The sequence below is a fragment of the Mauremys reevesii genome, linkage group 7, assembly GCF_016161935.1.
Source record: "Mauremys reevesii isolate NIE-2019 linkage group 7, ASM1616193v1, whole genome shotgun sequence".
In the NCBI taxonomy this organism is placed as follows: Eukaryota; Metazoa; Chordata; order Testudines; family Geoemydidae; genus Mauremys; species Mauremys reevesii.
In genome coordinates this window covers 5057635-5080987 of record NC_052629.1, presented here as the reverse complement: position 1 = coordinate 5080987, position 23353 = coordinate 5057635, and the positions used below count along the sequence as shown (strand labels likewise).

General features: G+C 45.9%; 1 protein-coding gene across 6 annotated transcripts in view; it reads right to left on the bottom strand.

Annotated features, from left to right (window-relative positions):
- NEURL1 (neuralized E3 ubiquitin protein ligase 1) overlaps window positions 1-23353 on the bottom strand; it is a 280255-nt gene that overhangs the window by 218332 nt on the left and 38570 nt on the right. The window contains exon 2 of one of the 6 annotated variants that reach the window (XM_039481704.1): window positions 2618-2749. The exons of the other annotated variants lie outside the window; for them this stretch is intronic. The gene's annotated coding sequence lies outside the window, so the exon portion shown is untranslated. The remainder of the gene's footprint in view (window positions 1-2617; window positions 2750-23353) is intronic. 6 annotated transcript variants of the gene reach the window in all.

Sequence of the window (23353 nt, the reverse complement as noted above, 5' to 3'; positions counted from 1 at the left end):
CACCAGCTCTGTGGCTGTATTTAAACCATTTCTGTATTTAAACCATCCAAGAAAGAGCACCTCAGAGCCACAGCTCAGACTACATTTGGGATTTTTAAAACAAAAAAAGGACTACAAGAATGAGAGGAACTAAGGTTTTTCAAAACATCTTTCCTGTCTCCTTTGGCTATCCTGCTAATCATGATGTCTGAGGCTATAAAAAGATACTGTACAGGAGTCTGGCCTCATTATGATCTTTCATGTTTATTACCACCGCTCATCTAATGGCACTTAGGAAGTGTAACCAAGGAAACTATTTGCATCCCGCATCATGTTGCTAAAGCAACACAGATAAATTAGATGCAGAGCTCTTGGCCTTTACGTACCATATTTGCATTGTTATAAAAATGAAACTGTCACAGCCTTGCACTACATTAGGACTGTTCATTCATCCAAACACCTGAAAATAGCCTAAGAACAATAGTCATGGCTTTTCCACCATTATATCTAGCATATCTATACTATAGATATATATAGATAGATATATTTCTAACACACTCATCACTGTGGCATATGATATAGGAATACTATAATTGATATATATGATATCGTTAGTTTATAAGACAGCTTTTGCCAATTGGTTTGATATATTTGTATACTTTTTCATGTTTTAACTATTTATAATTATGATAGGATTTAATTGTGCAGCATAATCAAAGGCAATTTATAAATAATAATTACTACTGTTAATATTTGATAACTCAGGGACATTGGTGATGGGATAGAGAGTCTTTCACCTCTAGCTCAACAGTCCAAATTCATCTCAGGTCTTCTCATAGCTAAAAGTAATTATTCAATGCTTTCTCTTGGTCCCTGGGAATTTAAAAAATATATATATATGAAATTATGTCTTGCCTGGGTAAATCATGACTAAGCTGGGGATGATGACGCACTCTGCAAAAATTTTAAAAGGTATAAAACACAAGAGGGATTGTATAAAATAAGTGGAGTAATAGAGTAAATTAAACAAAGATCATTTAAACAGAGCATCGGGGGAAAAAAAACCCATTCTCACCAAGATATATATTAGGCATGGTTTCCCAAGGGAAGTAACAGCATTCCCAATGGTTGGAACACTTAGCTCTAGACTGCAAAATACTAAAAATTAATATGCAAATCAGTTTCTCATACAAAAAATGAAAATATTTCAGATATTTCAGTGTAAAAACTGCAATTTCACAACAGCAGTCACAAAGCGACTTTTGAGGCACACTAAATGGGCTGGAATGAAACTGAAAATGTATTTTTGTGAGGTCTGAGAAAAATATAAGTTGCTCTTTTTGCATAGCCCTAGGTCAATAGATTTACACCAGCTGAGGACCTGGGCTCTAGCATGTCGCCACGGATCAGCTCAGATAAACTGCATTCTCAATGACACTGAGAATCAATCCCCAAAACCGCCATTATCTACACCAGAGTTACCCTGGATTTATACAAGTGTAACGGAGATAACATATTGCCCCCTACTGCATTAAACATGCCCACGCAAACCTTAACTCTTCCATCATTCAGCAATACTCCACTACACACCATTAACACACACACCCCTCTTTACTTTGCCTACTCCATAGTTGCTGAAACGTACAGGCTCTTTACCCTCTTCCACAACTCACTGCAGCCCCCCCTCCCCATTCTAAAAAATGTCTACCTCTTCTTTCTCCCCCCCCACCCCCACCCCCACCCCCCAGTTGGCTGCTAGCTGGCTGGAGAACCACACCAGAGAGCTAATTAACAGGTTCTGTGAGTATCACCAGGAGCACGACTTTAGCGGGAGCTCTATGAATATACACTTGTGTAAGAAAAATCTTTTCTTCCACTCCCGGAAGGTGATGTTTGAAAATTTTTCATGGAGCAAGAGTTCAAGATGATTTTCAAATTTCTAGGTAGAGAGAACTTTCTTGGCCCTCCAGAGAGCTTAGTAAACCACTCCATTCAGTCACCAGTTCTCCCGAATATCTCCTTTGCCTATGGCAATGGGATCCCATCATTTCCCTGGAAAATTACTTTTTTTCCCCATTCTGTTTTTTCTAAAATATCAATGTCTTTGTGGGCTTCCCCTGCCTGATACAAAGTCAAAGCCTGCATTGGTAAACATCCTCAAGCCATGACTTCAGCCCATCCTCCATCAAATCAGATTCAGTATCTTATTATTTACCATACTGAGTGGGAGAGAGAGAGGAAGAGAGAGAGAGAGAGACTTCTAATGGTAGACGTGAGAGTGATTGTCCATGAAAATTCATGAAGGAGTGACATAAGCATTCCAAAATGTTGCAAATCATGGCCTGATGTACAGACAGAATCCCTCCCACTTTGCTCTCTCTCTTTTTTCCCCTCCAGTGGCAAATCAATTAATATACTGTCTATTTCACTCCATTGGCAGGCACTTCCAGATCTGCTTGGCCAAGCCTCCCCTCTAGGACACTGGGTGCTACAACTGGCCACCAGCTAGAGTGACCAGATAGCAAGTGTGAAAAATCGGGACAGAGGTGGAGGTGGGGGTGGTAATAGGTGCTTATATAAGAGAAAGCCCCAAATATCAGGACTGTCCCTATAAATTCAGGATATCTGGTCACCCTACCAGCAGCAAGTCAGGAAGACTGTGAAGGAGCTTCTTGGAGTAGTGGCAAGGAGGACCGAACAGCATGTTGCTTTCAAGAGAGCCACAGAGGCGAGGGACACGGTCCATGAGGAGAGACTGCTCCAGAGGTTTCTGGATGAACAGAGGAAGAACAGGAAGCAGGGCTGGTTACCTAAGTTCCCTCTAAGCTGCGCAGCCACGCAGCAGGCTACAAAGGGCCGTGCAAGTGCGCGGCCACAGGGTCCTGGAGAGGAGAAAGTTGGGGCACCTCTCCCCCAGAGCTGCTGCCGACAGGGAGCAGCACAAACTGTACTGGCACATTGCCCCACCAGCAGCAGTTATCGCCATGTTAGGATGGCCCTCTTTGCTTACCCAGCGGAATTTGGTACCCTAGTGGTCCAAGTGTAGCAAATTCTGAGGAAGGGGGGTTCCGGAGCCGGGCCGGGAGAGCTGCAGTAAGAGATGGCTGGCGGGAGTTCTCTCTCCCTGCCGCAGCCTGCACCCCAAACCCCTCATCCCCAGCTTCACCCCAGAGCCCGCACCCCCAGCCAGAGCCCTCACCCCCTGCACCACACCGCCACCACTCGGCCCGAGCCCTGCGCCCCCTCGCACATCCCAAGACCCTCATCCCCCGCCCCACCCCAGCCAGAGCCCTCACCCCCTCCCACACACACACACCCCTCCCCCACTCCTAACCCCTCGGCCCCACCCCCACCAGACATCACCTCCATATTGGCACACATAACAAAATTCATTCCCCACATGAATGTAAAAACTTAGCGTGAACATGGCTGGTTACTCATAGAGAGAATGATGGATCTGTGGGCCAGCAGGTTGGTTCAGCCAGCTCCACAATCATGGCACAGCTCCAGTACCAATGCATGTGCCAACTGCAATGGCTGTAGCTGCACAGAGCCATGCAGACATTACAGTGGAATGGTGTTCCTGGTTGTTTTTCTGCATGGTGGGAGGGTGGCGCGTGTGTCTGGGCTGACAGGAGAAGTTGCAGACAGGGTTTCTGTTCCAAAATATTGACGGTTGTATATGTTAGAGAGAGAGATCCTCTGCGCTCTGTCCAGGAGATGTATCCCATCTCCAAGAAGCAGTGAGGTGTCAGAGCTTGTAAAGTGTCTGTGTCGTACAGTACACATTTTCCACTCAGCCGTGAACCCCCAACTTCCCAATTCATGTTCTTCCAATGTTTATTAATAGCTTTCATAGTGTCCCTGTAGCAGTTATTCAGACACAGCCAAGTCAGAGAAAACGATCTCAGCTCCTGGACACAAATCTCTGATGCAGTCCAAATCTGCTTTCATGCATTGTATGAAGTACACACCAGGAATAAGGCCCAGAGCATTTCCACTTTAGTGAATCACCACAATGTCCGGTAGATCACAAACCTCTTGTCAGTGCTTAGATGCTGCAGAGTAGGTAAACATGATGTCAACGCAGACCCCCACCTCTGCCCAAATCAGCCCGAAGTCAGTGATGCCCATGTCATGCCCGTCTCCTTGCTCTCCTGCAAACTTCTGCATGGAGTAGATGGAGAAATGACCCAGTTGCTGGCAACTCTAGCAGTGCACGTTTCTTTTCTCACATTGGTCAAGGTACCTGCACTGTTAATCACAAACCTCCATGCTCTGTATCTTTGGAAACATCATTTCAATCTGCAACAAAAACAGGAAGTAGCCACTACCACCCGCCGCTTCAACTCCTCCAGAGGGAAATACTGATTCTCAAACAACCAATCCAAGGCCTGCCTACCTACTATCCATCTTCATTTCCTGCACCCTCCATGGCTGCAAGCCCTGTCCCTGTTGTCCTGGTATAACAATAGACCAGACTGCTGACTGTTCTTCTGTATTCACAGTAAACCTCTTCATAAAATAAAGACATGTATTATAACAGAGACAACTAGTAGCAAGCAACATGAGTTATTCAGTCTTTATTGCACAGGTGTACAAAGATCAGACTAGAAACATCAATGGCAGGGTACTGATTGGGGCAATGGCGCTGGCATAGTCCCTCCAGCTACCCGGGCAAGCATGAAGTGGCTGCATAAAAATCTGTTTTTTCCTTTATTGGTGCATGCACACTGTAACCCTTCCAGACTGAACATCTCTGCAAGCAAAGATGTGAACATTTTCTTCAATGTCATTCACAATTTTGGGTCCCTCAAAGGTAGTGAGAGTGGCATGCACTACCTTGGGTACAGATTGACAGGCTGAAGCCATTTTGACCTGCATCACAGCCATAGTTTGATCTCTAGCTCTGTGCAACAAAAAACATCTAGAAGCTTTTTGGAAAATGGCTATTTTTATCCAGGCTTCTATATCTTGAACCCCTAATGACCCCAAATTTGAGTCATTAACCCAACTCTGCACTCATATGAGGCACAGCAAACTTCAAGAAAATCCATGAGCGCATGCAGATTTTAGAGCACTTAGGCCATACTCATTTTGGCATAATCACTGTGCTTAGATTATGCCAAAATGAGTATGCCTAAGAGCACTTGCTCTGGCAATATCTGGTTTTCAGCCACTAACTACGTAGCCTGTGCAACACCAACAGACCCTGGTTGTCGGTGGGCGGAATTGAACTTGAGACCTCTGGAGCTTAGCACATGACCCTCTGAAGGTGTGTGGGTTACACCTGCTCCACTTGGTTGTCTGCCTGAAGGCAAGCCACCTGTTCACGTGATGCCAGCCCCCATGAGGCAGGAGGAGCTCCATCGGATCCAGGCCTGGCAGAGCCTCTCTTTCCCTATGCATCCGAAGAAGTGGGCTGTAGCTCACGAACGCTCATGCTGAAATAAATTTGTTAGTCTCTAAGGTGCCACAAGTACTCCTGTTCTCTTTCCCAAGGGTTAGTGGTCCGAGGAAGCTGTCAGGACTCGGACGTGGGCAGTGTGACCTACTGGGTGGAGCTGGGGTGGTCATGACTAGTGGTAAGTGACAGAGTCCACCCCAGGGGTCAGAGCCAGAAAACAGGGATCAACAAGAGTCAGACACAGGGCAGCAGCCAGTCAGGATGTGTCTGAGTAACTCAGACAATTTCCTGGGCCTTCTTCTGGCTTAAATAGTTTGGTCCAGCCAATCAGTGGGGCTGGTCATCATCCCACAGTCAGGATCCTAGGAGGACTCAGTTGTGCTAGACCATCACTTCTAGGCATCCTGATCAGGCAGTGAGGGCTGCCTAGGAACCTCAGGGCCCAGGTTCAAGACCCGTGGGTCATTTCAGGCTTGTTTCTCTAGAACCCCTGACTCAAAGAACACCCAGTTTGGGTCACTGTCCCTAATCTGTACCCTCCTGCAGCACACAAAATTTCAAAGGAATCCAACTAAGCATCTTGATTTTATAAGACTTGGAAAGGTCAACCTTTAAACAGAAGTCATGACAACCCTAACTACAGTGATGCTGCCACACCGCTTTAATACTATCTTGCCAGCACTAATAGCTAGCTGGAGTTCTACGTCACAATTTAATATGTGTACTCCAAAGAGAACTTAAATTAGAATGTGTTAAAAGCATATTAGACAACCTCGCGCAAGGACACAACAATACTGGCACCCTTTACTGAACTCAGTCAACCAGCAGAACCACATGAAAGCATCCTCTGCCAGAGATGTTTCAGCAAACAGTCTGCAATGCAGCTTGGGTGCTTTTTATGAACAGATTTTATTTCAACTTAGCAATGCTCCTGCAGGGCATTCCTTGGAGCACTGCAAAGAGTATCAAGGCCCTGACCCAACCAGAGCTCCACCACCACAACAGAGCCCAATCTTTGCTGCCAAGCACCAGTCAAAAGAACATGGTAACTTTCATTGCTGGCGGAGAACGGCTTCAAAAGAGTTCACCTCTGCAAAAGCATTGCAACCGCCAGCCCTGCCGATGGTCTCGTTTGTGTGTCTCAGAAACAGCCACAGGAGGGACTGCTGCAAAATGGGGCATAGTGGGCACCACCCCTCTCCCCCAGCAATCCCCTTGACCCAGAACTGTGCAAGGGAGGTTCCCCCCCCACCTGACACACACACACTGTGGTGCCTCCCCTCCCCCCCCGCCATGTGGCCCTGAAGGAGAACAGCAAAGAGGGGCCAACCAGAGGATCCAGCCTGTGGGGGCAGAAGCAGCCAAAGCAGAGACCTCTGAACCCCTTGACATTCAGAGAACTCTGAGCTGTGCTGATCAGCTTCACTCCACACCTGCCCCTCTTCTCCTCTGCCCTTCCCCATCACCTCCTTTCCTTCCCCTTCCATTCAGTTGATCCCCTCCTCCCCGCCCCAAAATAATCATGGTACTGACATGCTGCTTGCCTCTAACACATTGTTCACTCTACCGGTGTATTATATGCCCCTTCCCCTACCCCGTGTCTGTCTTGTCTGCTTAGGTTCTAAGCATTTTGGGGCAGGGACCATCTGCCATTCTGTGCTTGTACAGCACCTAGCACAGTGGGGCCACACTCTGGGCAGGCCTTAGACACTAGCCTAATAAATATGATTCATAATAATAAATCAGAATCTGAGAAGAAAAGTAGCTTCTGCTAATCTCATGCTCCAGTTCAGCAAAGCACTTTTAAGCACGTGCTTACCTTTCGGCATATTATTAAGCGTCACTGACTTCAACAGGATTTAAGCATATGCTTAAGGGACCGAATTCTGCATGGTGCTGGGCACCACCAACTCCCACTTAAGTCAGTGGATCGTGAGTGGGCTCCGAACCGCTCAGAATCAGGCTCTAGGTGCTTTGCTGAATAGGGATAGCACGACAGTTAAAACACTTGCGTAGTGGCTCTGCTGAACTTGGCCCACAAAGGCAAAAGAATGTGGACTAGAGGGTCCAGGAGGGCACAGAGACACAAGCCTGGATTCTGGCCCTGGTTCTCCAAATTGGTGAAATCTATGGAATTACACTGGCGTAACACAATGCACAATTAACCTGTGGAACTCATTGCTATAGGATGTTGTAAAAGTCAAAAGTATAACTGGGTTCAAAAAAGAATTAGGTAAGTTCATGGAAGATAGGCCCAATGCCTATTAACCAAGACGGTCAGGAATGCAACTCTGTGTTCAGAGTGACCCTAACTGCCAAAAGCCAGGAATGGAACACAGGGGTGATCACACCAAAACTGCCCTGTCTTATACACGCTCCCCGAAGCTCTGGTACTGATCACTGTCAGAGACGGGATATTAGACTAGCTGGACCATTAGTCTGATCCAGTATGTTCTTAAAACTATATGATGGACTGGAGAATCAGATCTTTTATTCCCAGTTCTGCCATTGATTCACTGTGAAACCGAGGGGAAAAATCACTTAAACTCACTACATCTCAGTCTCACCCCGCACCATGAAAACTGGGGGACAATATAACTTCCCTCCTCGGGAAAGTTCATTAATTTTTGTAAAGTTCTTTTAGATCTTCATGAAGGAGCTATAGAAATGCAAACGTTTTAGTCTATTGTAAAGAACTGGCAAGTGTTTATGTGCATCACTGCCCTCTGCTAGTCAAAATCAGAACTGCCCAATTGTGTTTCATTGGCCCTGTGCTATTAACACCAGTCCTAGATCCTCCTTTAGCTCAAGCGCTTTTGGAGCAGGAGGGTCTGAGTTCTCTCCCAGGAACGTCAGTGAAGCTCCAATTTGTCATGGCATCAGCAAAGTGAGAGTCACTGACATCCTAGGTGGCCACAGCTTTCTTACAGCAGGCATACATCTGGGGGCACGGCAAGGCTTAACTAATAAAGATTTACAAAGTGCTTTGAGAGTCTCAGATGGCAGGTGCTATTGCTGTGTATGCCCCTCCTCGCCCCACCCCAAAAAGTGGTGAGGTCATTTTCTATTTGCCTCTACACAAGGCAAACTTGCCTCAGAGTTTGATCCCCTTGCTAATTCCCAGTGCTCCTTTAGACTGGAAGGGGAGGGAATGATAGAGGCTCTAAGGGCAGGTCTACACTACAAATTTACATTGGCGCAGTCAGGGCTGCCTCTAGGCACCAGCAAACCAAGCACGTGCTTGGGGCGGCACATTTCCAGGGGCGGCATTCCAGCCATCCTCTTCCCAGGAGTCGAGGCTTTTGGGTATTGCAAGGAAAAGAGCACCGTCCCGTGGGCTTACTCAAGATTCCCAGGGTTTACTGTACAATTGCCCGCTAGCAAAGAGAAGCTGGGCGCATGGAAAGCTAGAAGGAGCTCAGGTGCTGGGAACAGAGTCCGGGGTTGGACCAGACAAACTTCTGCATGGTCTAGTTCTCTTTAAGATCTTGCCATCCTTACTAATGGGACTGACCCCACAGGCTTGAGTGGAACAATTTGTGGGATAAGGATTGCTCAGGCTAGGAAGGGTTTGCTGGGGCACTCTCAAAATCCCAATGGAGCTGAAATCAAGAACCTCTCCGAGCGCAGACCTCACTGTTTCCAATCAAGTTTGCCTCTCTGGGCTTGAATCCATGTAGGGTTTAAATGGAAATTGGTACCGTTTCCAAGCTAACCAGTTTGCATCAGACTCAGAAGCCCTCAATCCTGAATTTCAGGGGCATGCAAGAGGCCAGCACATCTGGAAAGAGGAGAGCACATAGGGGCTAGCACAGACATGTCAGCCAATGCAGGGTTCCTTCACTGGGATGTCTTGTAACTGGAACGGTTTATAATGTAAGAACGCAGTAAGGCACCTGAGGGGAGAGATCAAATAGCTGGTTTATGGATCTCCAGAGTGAAGCTCAGCATGACAGCTAGATCCCACGTGCATCGCTGCTGTCCTCTAAGCGAATATGGCCTGGACCTTGGCAAGGCTAACACAGAGTTCAGGATATTTCACACTCGTGTGTCTGGTTGGAGAGAGAGATTCCAGACCGGGCACTCCTAGGGAAACCTGTCTGTACAAATAGGCAGCGTACACAGGGGGTCAGGCTGATGTAGCCAGCCCCATTTCCGCCCCACCATCACCGCTGGAGCCCAGTTCCCCCAATCGCTCTACATGGCTGCAGCAGGCTGCCCTAGCCAAAGGCACCTGGTCTGACAGAACAGTGTCCAAAGAAGACATGACTAAAGAAACAATGAATGGTCAGAGGGACAGGGCATAAGGACACTTTTCCAAGAGAGGCAATCTCCTCTCTGTCTCTGTATTTCTTCAGCACCCCATTGCTTCCACCCACGTGGCTTTGGGAGAAGCAATGACTCATATGAACGTAACTGTCAGACTCAAACACACTCCTAAAAAAGGCAACACCAGACCACCATCCTGGGCTAATTCCGCGCTACTCTGGAAACGAGGAGGTGAGTCAATGCCAGGCTAACTCCCCCGACGTGTTCTTTCTTCCCACTGTTTGCTTGTCTGAGAACCAAGCGCTTTCCTGAGCTGCTGCCCGTGGCGCTGGCTTGCAACCACGGACCCACACGTGCTCCCACCTGAACACAGCCCCTCTGCCAAGCAGCGGCCCAGAGAGACGGGCAGGTGCTGCCCTTGTCACAGGAAAGACGCGAAGCGCTGGGTTGCCTGACAACTGGCTTCTCTCCCTCTCCTGTGCGGGCACATCCACACGAATACAAGATCTGCCAGGGCCACATGCTTTGCAGGGCTGCATGGAAAGGCGCAGGGCTGGAGCCTACCCCCCTCAGGGAACTCAATGGGAGTTTTCCCCCGGAAGGGTTGGAGAGTGAGGACTCCACCATCCTATTTCCAGCCTTGCTCCTTCCCCGAGCTCACGACGGGTGGTGAGACACCGCACAACACAAGCCCCAGGAGAGCTCCCCCATGTCAGGGTGTAGCTGACAGTGGGGCGGGGGGGCACAACAGTTGTATAGATCCTGTCCAGACATTCTTATCAACTCCTGGGGAAGGAATCGACAGCAGATTGGCGGGGATCCGGATCAGTTCAGTACCAGGGCAGGGTCCTTGCTGACAATGTTCCTCCAGAGCTGGCACCTTTCTGCTCATGGAGGGGATCTAAGCTCAGGAATGGGCCTGTGGTTCCGCTCAGCACATCAGTGTCCACTGGGCTGTTGCACTTCACAGCCACGTCTTCATTGCAGGTGCTAGATCAGGGGAGAGAGAGGAAAAGGACCCCACTAATGCAGGGTTTTGTGCTCCCCTGTCCATCCAGCAGGGCAGAGTCTAGGGAAGGCAGGTTGTGTAGCTGGATGTGGTCTATGGGGGTTTTAAGAGCGGGTCACTTGGTCCTGCAAACAATCGCCCTGTTCACTGCTATGGAAGCGGTGTGCGAAGCAACTGCAGCTCACCCAGCAGGGATGTCACCGTGTGAAAGAGCTCATTGGACGTCAAAGGAGAGAAAACTCAGTCTCGGTCTGGGGCAGGCTGCTGTTTATACCTGTTGGGACTCCCCCAGCCAGTCAGTCACACTCAGGAACCCAATCCGAGTGTCATGCAGGGATCGACAAGGATCTGTGCTGACTTCTCTCTCATGAGAGCAGGATCAGGGCCTCGGGTGGCGGAGATATTCCCGGACCCCTGTCACTCTTGCTAGGTGTAGCTGAGAAATACATTTGGGGGCAGCTCCTCAGATGGTGGGAATGGTCAGAGCTGAAGTCAATGTCAATTCACACCAGCTGAGGATCCGCCGCTGCTTTCCTTTGGTCTTTTTGCAGAGCGATCAGAGCCGCAAAAGGAGGAGAGGGCACCCAAACCCAAGCCCCTTTAAGTACAGCCCTGCTAGCAAAAGAGCATCCAGTAACTCGTGCGGATTATTGTCTGGCTGCGGTAAAACAACAAACAAAAAACCATCCCCAGCATTAAGTATAATTCACAGCTGCTTGGCTGCAAACCCTGCTAGTGTTGGGGAAGAGGAGAGAGATTTAGGAGCTGAACTGTCCAGGTGAGGTTTTTTCATGGCTCTGGGACAGACTGAGTGGCAGCCCCAGGCCCCATTGTCCTAATCCCCCCACCTCCACTTCCCTTTTGATTTGTAGGATATTTCCCGACCCTAGACATGTGAGGCATTCACTACAGGAGCAGGTCACTGGAAGGAGGGTGGTGATGGGAAAGCATGGACTGGGGGGGTCAGGGGACATTCCTTCCAATTAAGGTGAAAGGGAAAGACACCAGGAGCCTTTTACTGAAAGGGGAGAGAAGCAGGGAAAAGAAACACTCCTGGTTTTTAGACTTTAAGGAATGAAACTCTCTGATCTCACTTCAAGTCTGGGTGGGAAGTGAAGTTGGAGGGGCATGCACTGAAAGAAGAGCAAATGCAAAAGAGATTTTCCTTTAATAAGACAAGTTGCCCCCAATAAACCAAGTAACGAATACAAGCCCCATCTTTCTTTTGAATCTAAGAGATGCCCTTGGAATGAGGTTAAAGAGCCATCATCAGCCATTGCTGAGCAGAGTGGAAAACAACACAAATCAGGTGCTGTGCGAACATGTGTAAAAGCCAAAAAAAAAAAAAGGTGGGGGGAGAGGAAATGTTTTTGTTTGGGGCGGCAAAAAACCTAGAGCTGGCCCTGGGTGCAGCTGCGCCACTACAGTGCATCTGGTTTGAGGCACCAAAAGAAGTTATAAAAACAGCAAAGCTGGCCGCATGGCAATATAACAATGCACATGAATAAAATGTGAAACCAAATTAGATATTAAAAGAAATGTGGAAGCTAAATCCTTTATCAATGGTTTGTTAGATTCACCTTAATTAAGTTCTAATTAATTACTTTAAAATTAAATAACTAAAACAAAAACCAAACAATACATTAAATGAATGTAAAAAATAATTGTGCATATATTTATTTTGGAATCTGAATATTTTGATTGGCTGTAAATGTAATATGAGCAATAACCTACAAACCAAATAATTTGTACTTTAAAGTGTTTCTCAGATGGATGATCACTATGACAAGGTGACATGCAAACATATTGATAAACAGTTTTTTTGTTAAGATTTTTATAAACAGGACAAGAGAAATACTAAAAACCAGGGGTTAACAAATCTGGTCCTCAGGGATCTCCAACCATCTAGATTTTTGTTCCAACCAGCAAATAGTTGTTTTTATTAAAATCCACTGGTTTGCATTGCGCATAGAATTCTCACGTGCCCTAGACTTTAGTATGAATCAGGACATTTAAGTGTTTCATATGCAATATTAAGCAGTGTACATTTCAAAAAATAAACTATGAAGTGCTGGTTGGATTAAAAATGTGGCCTATTGGATGTCACCAAGGAGCAAAGATGAGTCCCTGTCTTAAGGAATAACCTAACACCACCTGGAAAGTCTCACTCTTTGGCCTTGAATCTCACTGTTTGGAGCTGTAAATCTCACTCTTAAAAAGACAGACAACCCTTGGCATCTCTGGTTCCATTGTTGGAGCTGATCATGGTATCCAGGAAGTTGATACATTGTATACAACTAAGGAAGAGGTGTCAGACAAGTTACCATGGTGCAATTACCTCATCTGCTAGGCAGGAGAGGAGAGCTATGATGTTTAGTCACCAGCCACCCCCTTCTTTTCCCAAGGGAAACAAGATCAAAGGTTTAAAAAAAAAAAGTTTTCAAGCCAGCATTGCAGAGACAATTGCCAGTGATGTCACCCTGACTCCCAACTAACAGAGAACAGAACTCATCAGTTCCATTCACCTGCCCTACTGCTTTAATCATTCACACTCACTTGGTTCTGATTCCCCTGGCAGCATATTTTTAGATATTCTCTAAAACAAGTTCTGTGTCCGGGAGTCTATGTGGAGATCTGGGAGCCTGCATAGACTGGATTTTAGAAAGACAAATGTAAGCAATGATAGCACTGCAGCTGCCGAGGGATGATCGACACAGGAAGAGAGGGTGCTGAACAGGTTATGGGGCTACAAAGAGACATCTCTATGTAACTGACAGTGAACATACACCCAGAGACCACCCTCTAACCTGTTTATTAATAGACAGTTCTGCACAGTAATCCTGGCATTCACCTATGTTTTGTTCATGCCACTGATGAGTCAGCAAGAGAATAAAAACTGCCATTGGCCAGCCAGTTTGGGGGTACACTGAGGCCATTGGCCAGCCAGTTTGGGGGTACACTGAAGGTCTTAATCAGAGATTTAATTCTATCCCCTGGAAGGGTTCTCATTACACAACATCTCTGATTTTCCAGGTCATACCCTGGCGCAAGCCCCTGAAGAGTTTAAGTTCAGAGTCTCTCAGCCTCCATGCTGTTCAGTGCTGATCTCTGGAGGCTGGGACCTCAGAGTTCAGAAACAGCTTGTCCCTCTCTGGGAGCCAGGGCCTCTCAGGCAGAGCAAACCAATAGTCTGAAAATCCTACTTCCTTAACAAGGCCCAGCTGTCGGCACCTCTCCCTGCAGGATTCTCAGCTGTGCATCCCATTTGGGGGAAGGGAGGAAAGCTCCCCACCATACAAGGAAGTTTATTAAACCCTTCCACTTCTTGAAAGGGCAGGTTATCTGCACTACATCATACCTAGGCCTGGAAAAGCAGCTAAGTAAAATACTTCCCGATTTGCTACCATTTAGGCCAAACCAAAGTGAATAAAGGCAAAGGAATACATGCTTTTGTTGGATGATACCAAGATTAGTAACGAAAGAGGGATGCCTTCCCCTCTATGTTGGAATGAATCCATCCAACACTGGTAGTGACTGGAAATCAATGATTAGCAGATGTCTGTTAGGTGCCTTATATGAAAGTGACCCGTTCCCAGTGGATAGGTGTCTAAATACCATAAAAACGTCCCCACCAGCATGACTTTAGTTCACCTAATAAGACTGTTTAGTTATAGCTCTGCTGGATCTACATATGGAACAACCAAATCCAACTCACTATTTTCCAGTTTCTAGAAGCTGTATATTTAATTTTATTAAATGTTTGCATTCTGGGTTATTTCCTTACTCCCAAACCAGAGCATGTGGTGGAAGGAGGAATAAATACATGCTTATACATTTAGTAATGTATTTATAAATGCCTAGATAGATGCAATTAGGTTAGACTCAAGGATTACATGTGTTACATATGTGATGGCTGGAGCATCGGTCAACACCCACTGGAGTCAATGGGAGTTTGGGTGATAGAGGCCCTCCATTGGATCAGCAATGCATACGGAAGGCCAAATTCTGCTCTGACAATACCTAACAAAGTCAGTGGAGTTGCACAGTGGTTAGAGGTCTGATCCAAAGCCCAGTGGGACCACTGGGAATCTTTCCATTGACTTCAGTGAGTTTGTTTGGATCAGGTTCTAGATGGGCGCAGACCTGGCCCATAAGGCATTATGTCTCTTATTTCTCAGGAAACTGGTTCTCTCCACTGTCAAGTATTTAAAGTATTTAGTTAACATAACCCTTGCTCTGTATGTGGCATAATATACGTGGCATACTGGAGTTCTTGCCACACGCAGAAAAATGCTGTTAGACTACAAATTAGCATTAAGTTCCTCATCCCCTTTCCCACATGGCCCTAAGCTGTGTCATAAATCTTCTGTGTTTTATCTGAACTCTCCTCCATTGACATTCTCTATTTTTGAACAACACTAGCTCCATATGAATTACAAGCGGCACAGCAATAACGCTTTAGTGCAGGCTAGGAAAGCAGTGGGAAAAATAGCTAAAAGCTACATTGAATTGTTTTCCTACTTGTGATCTTCTGTCACATTCTCGGTTGGAAGATTAGATAACAAGACTATTTTTAGCAGCATTACTGGGTATGTATCATGAAACCTTTATCATCAGATGCCAGTGAATATGAAATTTTAATTCTGTATGCCACTTTCTTGTGTCACAGCAGCATTTGCAATGCAGCTTTTTCTCTTAACGCATTTATTAATAATGGATTCCGTATTAGCATTTCCAAATCTGGAGCCTACCTTTAATCCCTTTTGCCACCCTGTATTTTTAATTTCTCCTAGGGGGTTTCATGCTGATACAAGGTGCTGGGCTGCCAACTGGAGACTGACATCCTCTGCTCACCTATTTTGCTGTAAGGTCAGTCTCATCGATTCATAGTTTATAAGACCAGGAGGGACCATTGTAACTATCTGGCCTAATCTCCTGTATAACACAGGCCATAGGGCTTCCCTGAATTAACTGTCCAATCAATGGTCCAGTTGATCCTTGGCCTCTGTTGAGACTGCCAATGAGTGCTAGAAGTGACCTGGGATAACTGTCTAATAGAGAATGGAGTAAAAGCACTAACTCATTTTATATAGGCCATTGGACATCTGACAGTAACAACATCCCACACCAGCTAATGCTGGCCAAATTGGAACCAGAAGTATAAGGTTCTTCTCATCTCATCCCCCACCTACAATAGGATTTTATAACAGAAGCTGGTTGCAGCCTTGAATATGGAGAGTTTTCGACTGCTTTATAATTCAACCTTACCACTGCTGAGTATTATTAAACAGCTACATTCAATGAAGCATAGAGAGTGGACAGGAATGTAGGAATTGCCCAGCAGTCCATCAAGTCCACTATCCCATCTCTGGCAGTGGCCAGTACCAGATTAATTGACAGTTACAGAAAACTTCTCCTATGGGTAGGTTATTCTTCCCAACCCTATTGGTTAGAAGTTACCTTATGCCCTCAACCATGAGGGCTTAAATCCCTTCCAAACTTGAGGAGATGTGTCTTCTGTTAAATCCTACTGCTTGTAACTGTAGATTATCAATAGGCACCTAAATGTCCAATTAAGTTCTGAATCCTGCTAAGCGCTTGGCCTCAATATCTGTGGCAAGGAATTCCATAGGTGGACTATGCTGGGGTAGTCTATTTTTTTGTCAAAGTCCAAATTTCTTGGCCAAGGTACAGTCAAGGTCCAGACTCCAGAAAAATTAAACAAATAAATAAAAGATTTCATGATCTGTTCAGAAGTGTCTGGTGGTCTGGATTTGGCCTGCATCCACCTATTGACTACCCCTGGACTATGCATTCCATAGAAAAAACATTTCCACTTATGGTTTTCATTTATCTGCCTTTCAAATTCACTGACTTGTCTCTCATCCTTATATTCTGAAAAAGAGTGAATAGAAGCACCCAAATCACCTTCTCTGCCCCATTCATTATTTTGTATATTTGTATCATGTCCTGTCTTATTCAGCACCTTTCTTAAAGGGACAGTCCCAATCTTTCAGCCTCTCTTCCTATATGGAATTCTCCTCATGAGTATAATTTTCATCGCCTGTCTCAGATCTATTTCTACTATATCCACTTTAGATCAGGTGTTTGGAATTCTACACACTATCCCAGCTGAGAGTGAACCATTGGTTTGTGTAATGGCATCATGATATTTTCCATATTAATTTGCCATACTACACTTTAAATAGCCTGTGACACAACTGATCACAAAAGGCTTTAAGAAAATGTGGTGCTATCAGCCAGTTCTTCCTTATCCACTACTTTGCCGACACGTTCAAAGAGTTCTAATAGATTAGCGAAGCGCAATTATCCTTTGCATAAGGTCAGTCCAAGTGATTTGTCTAAGGTAACAAATCAGGGAACAGAACCCAGTTGTTCTGACTCCCAAGGCTCTGCTATAACCACTAATCAATACTCCTTCCCCAAACTTCTGCATCCTTAAACTTAAATTAAATATTCTTAAAGTTAAAAGCCTTCTTCATGGAAGGGGGAAAAAAACCCACCAAAGTGACATCGTAGAATACATAAAAAAAATGGCACCAGCTGCTCAAATAACAGAAATCCAGATTAATATAAATACAATTAATGATAAATTAAACAGATATGATTTAAGGAGATTGGAATTGATCTTCTGAGGAACAGCATTGGAATCTGGATTGTAAATAGACTCTGGTTCTACAGCTGCTTGACTTAACTGGCAAAAGTTAAGACTCTAATACTAATCTTTATATTAGAGGGTATGGATGAGCATCAGAGCATGCAACACAAGCACATCTCCACTTGAGTAGCAATTAAAGGGAAATCAAGCAGAGCTTATGCCTAGCAGAGGATAAAAGATGATCAGTGAGGTTTTTTAATTGTATGTTGACATATGGGAAGTCAGTGTACATTAGAAAGGATCAAGCATAATATGATTAGGTTTCTTCTGACAAGGTCAGAGTGTGAGTTACAGCTTTAAAGAGAGGGTGTTGAGAAGAAAAGCTATTATTTTCAGGATATTTGTAGAGAGGAAAAGCAGGATGGTATTTTGAGAGCTTGTGACAGGGAAAATCTGGGTCCTATCCCTGATTTGTACCACAAACCTGCTCTGCGACCTCAGGCAAGTCACTTAACCTCTCTATGCCTGTTTCTCCACCTATAAAATGGAGATATACCTATCTTTACAAAGTGCATTGACACCCTTGGATGAAATGCACTATAGGCCAATTTTTGAAAAAAAGCTCAGCACCCACAATTGGGGCTAGATTTCCAGATGAACTCTGTTTCCTTATAGGCATCTAGAAAAGAGCCAAATTTGCAGGTGCTCAGCGTCCAGCAGCTCCCACTGTCATGCTTCCAGTTTTGCAAAGCCACTCAGCACCCAACATGCATTGCTTTTTAAAATAACTGGCTGCTTAATTTCATGCCTAAATAGGAGCTAAACTCTTCTGACAATCTAGCCCTGACTGTTGGTGTTGAACACTTAAAATTCTAGCCTTGTAGCGCAAAATATTCACTTGCCTGACACTTATGAGTGAGCTCTTAACCTTAAAAAAAAAAAAAGTATTCATCCATCATATTTATAGGTGCTAGTTACAAACAAGTTCAGCATCTATAGGAAAATATACTGATGAGGAGAACACTTTGTGTTTGGGTTGCACCTGCCATTGAAGAAAGTTAGTGAATTTAGTCTCCCAAGCCATCTGTGACAGAGCAACTACTATCCCCATTCCACAGACAGAGAGGTGAAGCAACCTGCCAAAGGGCAACCCACAGCAATGTGAGAAATAGAGCCCAGGTCTCCTGACTTATAGCCCTGTGCTTTAAGCACTAGACCAACCATCCTCCCTTAATAATACTCACCCCACACGACATTACTTATGCTTGTGAGACACTTTGACAACATAAAGCACTATATAAGTGCCAATAATGATTAATGCCCAGACTATTGTATTTATTTTTGGGCAGAAGTGGTTATATCTTCTGGCAATACAGGGTTGGTTAGGTCTCTTTATTGGAATGCATACAGTGGCTAATAACCTTAAAGCAGGGGAGAGCAGAAGTGATTGAAATCAGCAAGAAAATCATTAGTGATCCATATTGTTAGAGAAAACCAAAACAGGTTCACGCCTGGGAAGATTACTGCTCCAAACACGGGAGTGCCGAAGTCTTTACTTTGTTCATTCTGAGCCATGTCACTCAGGAAAGCATGACTGTAAGAATTGCTCCAGACCTGCTTAGCACAGGGTTCTATTTTAAGCTAGTAACTACAAGGTTAATTAACTCACAATATAGACACATCCACATGGGCTAAATTAGAGTCCGTGGGTTGCTGTGTTTCTATTGGTTAGAAACACTTGGGCACGGCCAAAAGGTGATGCTTTATAATAACTGTTATATCTTGCAGCAGTGGGATTTAATTCAACATAGTAAGACTATATCCAGGGGCGGCTCTAGGCACCAGCAAAACAAGCTGGTGCCTAGGGCGGCAAAATCTGGAGGTCCACCGGACCTGCCGCAGGCATGACGGAGGTCCAGCCACCAGCGGTCCTCTGCAGTCATGCCCGAGGTCCACTGCTTGACTGCTTGGGGCAGCCCTGACTATATCTAGAAAACACACCAGGCTAAGAGCTGTCCAAAACACAGCTGGACTGCTGCAGAGATTTAAGAGCCTACCTCCTGTTGAAAACATCATTAGGTGCCTATACACCTTTGAGGATCTGGGCCTAAGTTCTTTAGAACTTCTACCTGTCAAAGAAAATTTCAACTTTTGCTAAGGAAATCCCAGCAGGTGCTATGGGTTTCTTCAGTTTACAGCACAGAGCTGAATACCTAGACAATGTTGGGGTAAAATTAATCTTAGAACCACCATGTTTGGAAAGCCACTATGTCATGGGGGCCTCCACTCACCACTAGGGGGTGCCTCCTTCTGGCTGCTCTGGGGATTAGCTCTTCTGGCCCAACACCCTCTTCCTGCAGCGTCTCAGGCCATTGTCTCACTCTGCAGCCTTGCTTTTGCTCCTCAGGGGCAGGGCCACCGGGGAGGCCCCACAAGAATATAATATTTTATAGTATTGCAACTTTTTTTATGGAAGAGGCCCCCAAAATTGCTTTGCCCCAGGCCCCCTGAATCCTCTGGGCAGCCCTGCTCAGGAGCCACCATGCCTCATCTTCATGGTTTAGCCCTCCAGCCAACTCACAAGAGTTCTCTCCTTCCAGGGGGCTCTCACAGTCTTCTGCACATTCCAGACAGTCCTTAACGCCACTGCCCTGGTGAGGCCACTCCCTCAGTGGCTACAGCAAACAGACTCTGACAGTCTTCAAGGTGACTGCCCCGATTATGCCACTCACTCAGTAACCGGCAGGGGACCCCAGGCCTGCCCTCTACACTGGGTTCCAGTCCAAGGGCCCTACCTCCAGCAGCCAATGTCTGTGCTAGCACAATCCTTCCTCCTTTACCCATCCCAGGCTCACACTTATCACCCTTCTAGCTAAACCCCTGTCTCCTGGGTCTGCTAGGCAAACCCTTCCTCTTGGGTTCAAATCCCTTTCTTGCCCTTATTCCAGAGAGTACCTGCAGCCCCCTTTCTGCTGCTAGCTCCTTGATTTTATAGAAACCCTGCCTATTCCTTCACAGCTGAGCTTCCCTTAATTAAGGCTCTCCTCTCAGCCTAAATATCCCCCAGCTTGCAACCTAATAGGTTAATTGGCCCATCTGGCCTACATTACCCCCTTCAGGGTGTGTGTAGCACACACTATCAAGGGACAGGTATTCTGGGCCCTTCCCTCTTCCAGCTAGCTCAGAAATAGATTTGGTATTTCAGGGATACCTGTAATCATATGTGGGTACCCAGTTTGCTCCAGTTTAGCCTGTCTCGAAGTTACAGGGATCTCAGCAAGCACTATGAAGTGATGCATTCTAAATGAAACTATGCACTATTAAAAACAACCTGGCAGCACTGCGCAGGCTTGTGCTCATTACACTCTAACAGTGGCAGGTAAGAGCACCAGCTGCCAGATTTAAAAGCTTCCAGGCAACCTCCCCAGATGTGGAGCAATCAGCATAAGCTTCCCAAGATGAGAAGTAATCTAGGAAGCAAAATATTGGGACAAACCTGTGACCATCTAGGTATTTCACGGTTGCCCACTGTGGTCACCCAGGTCACTCAGTGAAGACAGCACTCACATTGCCCTCTCCAAAAGCACACTTAAGCTAAAGATCACTCCCCTCTGGCTGTTAGGACTATAGGGCCCAGGAACCATGGTGAAGTAGTTCTGATTCCAACAAGTAGAGAACATGTTGGACATTCGCATTATGAAGTTCATCACAATCTAGATTGCTCCCCAAGTACACTTGGTGGTTTTTACAGACCTAGAACATTCTAGATGTAACCTCAAGTGTTGACATGATAACTCACCTTCTTGTATATACCTGGGTGGAGACATTCTAAAGAGGGAACTGATAGGTTCCCACTGACAGAGTTCTGCTGGAGAGTGGATGTCATCACGTTAGGTTCTATCACCACTCCCATCACTATGGTATCTGGGTTTCCTGTTGCCACTGGCTTGGATAGGATTTGAATGGTGATCTCAGAGATGCCTTAACCTGCACCAAAGTCCAAACTGGCCCCCTAGCAGCTCCCAGGATTCGGAAGGAGCATTGCCTACCCCTGTGGTCTCAGACAATGACTTTGGGCCTGGGATGAGTATTATGTCCTTCTGTGAGTAAATGAGACTCGGTTTTGGTGGCTCTAGGGAGAGGAAGAGAAGAATGCCACCCTCTCACTATCTCCCTCTCCCAGGTTCAATACATTCCAGTGAGAGAATGAAGGGACTGCAAGCTGCTAGACAAAGTCATTAAAACTGCCAAGAACACTGAGATCCATGCAAGAGCATTGCAAAGGAAATAAATATTTCCTTTACCGGAAGGAAGCCAGCTGCCAGGCAGAGAGGATTGAGCATAATGTTATACACCTACCTAATAGGGCTAAGCCATGTGATTTTGGAAAAGTGTAACACTAATTAGAGGCCAAATTATCTGTGTTATAACTGACCCAGGGTGGGTGATTGAAGCCTGGTAACAAAGGCCAGTTGTTCTTTACGAGCACTCCTGTGACATCATTCAATCCCCTCTGACGCGCTCTGTGGGGTTGGGGCTCTGTGAGAATTTGGGGTTGGGCGCAGTGCCAGCAGCAGTCTCTCTCTCTGCTGCACTTTCCTCCACTGGGCCGTTGGACTTCCATACCGAACTTCTTCTGGAGTTAATTCTACTTAAAGCAGCATCGGTTCCTGCTGGCCCCTCTGCATTTGCTACTGTGCAGACATGGGAGGGCTAGTCCAAGGTGCTGCCATTATGAGAGGCTCCAACTGTCCATGCAGACACATTTGCCAGTGTGGGACTGAGGCTTCCCTTCCTTAGTTATTGCCAACACGTGTTGGGAGGCCACCCCAAGTCCTTCGTCACCTTCCCCGGCCTCTCCCTCCTTGAGGGGACAATCCCTTGGGAACTCCAATAGGACTACCTGTAATAATGTAGAAAGTGAGAGTGTGTCTGTGTGCATGCATTATCACCCTCTAGCAATGGGACATACAGGGGGGCTAATAATACCAACTAAATGAGTTTTCCTGCGATAGCAACCTGTGTTTTGGAAACTAAAGAGCCTGAGTTCTAATCCAGGCTCCCCAAATCTGAGTGATTTACTAATTATCTTTACTGTAGAACCATGTGACATCTTCATCAATCTCACGGTTTTCTGGCCTCGTGCCTTGTGTGCGTTTGGGACAATCGAGCCTTTTGCTGTCTCTGATCAAAGTGACTTTCAAAAGCAGCCATTCTTGCTCCTGTGCAGTAACAGCATCACCTGATGTTAAGGCCACATGTGACTTTCTGAAAAATCTTTGACAAGCTGAACCTGTACCAGTTTCATTGTCAGGCTCCCGGGCTTAAAAAAGGGAATGTCAATAAAGTGTTGTAATTAGAGAGCTGGATAATTACAGGCAGTTTAGGGGCTGGAAGTTAGAATTTAGGAGATTAGGAAAAATCTAGTGCCTGGGGGAAGGTCATGCAACCCTAATGACATTTTTTAAAAATACCCACGACCCAAGAAGAATGACCGGAGAGAGAAAAACCAAGGTCCAAGGGCAGAAATAGAGGGACAAGTGAACCATCAAAGCTGCAGGTCAAGGAGGCTAGCTACTGAATGGAAAGGCCATGTGACACATTCACCTCCATTCTGGTGCTGGTTCCAACTTGTTGACTCCATGTGGCTCGAAGAAGCATTATCCAGAAGAGAGTCTGATCCTGACAGCAACGGGAGCGGAAGGCACTCAGTGCCTTGCAAGATCAAGCCCCTAAATCCTGCCCTGTGCTGTCCCAGGTGTGCGAAGAGGTGGAGAAGGAGTCACAAAAAAATCGCTGTTCCTTTCCCACATCACACCCTCCTAACATAGATACGGCGGGATGCACCTTTCCTAAACATTCTTCGGAGCTCTAAAAGTGGCACCAGTCATGGCCTCTCCCCACAGCATGCTCTGGGTATCTGATCACTTCCTACAGCCCTAGTCCTAACTTCCACCAGTCACTAACGTCCTTTGTTTTCCATTTAGTTTTATCTAGTGATCCCACAACATGGAGCTGACAGCAGGATATTCATTTCTGTCAACGGCCTACAATTACCAAGACACCTACA